This window comes from Pinus tabuliformis, chromosome J (assembly GCF_031772625.1).
Source record: "Pinus tabuliformis cultivar Carrire ecotype Pingquan chromosome J, CPIR1, whole genome shotgun sequence".
NCBI lineage: Eukaryota > Viridiplantae > Streptophyta > Pinopsida > Pinales > Pinaceae > Pinus > Pinus tabuliformis.
This window is the reverse complement of record NC_142295.1, coordinates 1,240,557,794-1,240,559,560: the sequence shown is the minus strand read 5'-3', so window position 1 is coordinate 1,240,559,560 and position 1,767 is coordinate 1,240,557,794.

The window sequence follows — 1,767 nt, the reverse complement described above, 5'->3', positions numbered from 1 at the left end:
GATAAGAAAAACTCTAAGAGGTTACTTAAGTACATATAGTACACCCTCACTTCATCAGCTTACGAGCCCCGGGTTGACAATAAATACTAGCAATTTAGATAACACTAAATTGACTAAACATTTTGGCGTCGTTGCCGGGGAAGTGAAATTAAGTAGCCATATTCTTAGAAGAAAAAAAAAAAATAAATAAAAAACTTCAAGAAAAGAAGTTAATAACCTATCTAAGTATGCTCTCCTCTTGCACTTTAAAGTGATCTGGAGGATCAGAAAGGAGAAAGTTATTGATTTAATAGTTTCTTGAGTATGCTCTCTTCTTGCACCTAGAGTGAACTGGAAGATCAGAAAAAGAACTATTTAACTTAACTTGAAGATAAAATAAAAATGACATGCATAGAGCTAGAGATTCTAGGGGAAGCTTTTTAGCTAGAGCTCGAAGTTCAATTTTTACAAGTCCATCTGCTTCAAGAGATAGACAAGAGATACCTCCCTTATCCCCAACCGAAACTCCTAGTCCTGAAATTCAAGAGCCAAGAGTTGACTCTCCTATACCTTCTATTGAGTTTGAACTAGGAAGAGACTCTTCTCTTTCTCCTACCAGACAACCAATTGTAATTGAGGAAATAGACTCACCTGAAGAGGAAGGAGAAATCTCTCCTCATTCACCCTTTGTAGAAGTTCCAGAAGATTTTGAAATCCCTAGGAGAATCATCATGGCAGAGGAAGAAGGAGGAGGTAGAGGTAGAGGAGGAGGAGGAAATAACAATAACAATGGAGGAGGTAGAGGTCCCATTGGAGGGAATAGAGATGGGGATAACACATTTGGGTTTCCCATTGTTGATGAGGACTCCCGAGCCACCATGAAAAACATATCACCATCCGTTCTCCCAAATTTTCGTGGATTAAGAACTGAGGACCCTGAAACATTCTTGTTTGAATTTGAAGTTGTGTGTCGAACTTATGACTATCTGGATGATACTCAGAAACTCAAACTGTTCCCATCAACATTAAAAGATCAAGCTTTGAAATGGTTCATGGGGTTACTTACTCAGTCCATTAGGACCTGGGATGAAATGAAACAAACCTTTTTGGATAGGTATTTGGACTATTGTATGCCTACTAATCATAAGGATGAGGTTTTTAAAATGATGCAAAAAGAAGATGAGAGCTTAGAAGATTTACTTGAGAGATTTCAATATAATTTAAAAAGAGCAAAAATGAGCACCTTGGATGAAGAGACCTTAAAAGCCCTCTTATTGAAAGCCATTAGGGATGAATGGATAGATATCTTAAACATGATGGGGAAAGGGGATATTTCTCAACTTCCTCTCAGTGATATAGCAGAACTTTGTACCCATCTCTCCAGAGGCAAATCAAAAACTCAAAAAGGGCCTAGAGATCCTTCTCTCCTTAGGGCAAATAAATCTGCAACAGGATCAGTGAGTAGGGCTGAAATCGGTAATATGCTAGATGAATTTAAAACTGATATCTTAGGGAGTCTTAGTGAACAAATTGATACCCTTAAGATTCAGAATAAACAAAAAGCAGAGGCCGAGGCTATGACCATTTTTTGCCCGAAGTGTAGAAAGAAGCATGCTTTAAGGGAATGTCCCTTGGAAGCACAAGTTGTGGAAACCTATGTAATTTGCTCAGAAACTCATGAGACCAAGGAATGTCCTTCAATCCCTGGCCTCAAAGCAGTCTTTCAAGAAGATCCAAGTACGCTTGAAAGTCTTTGTTTTGTTGCAAGAAGACCTTGGCAGGGGCAGC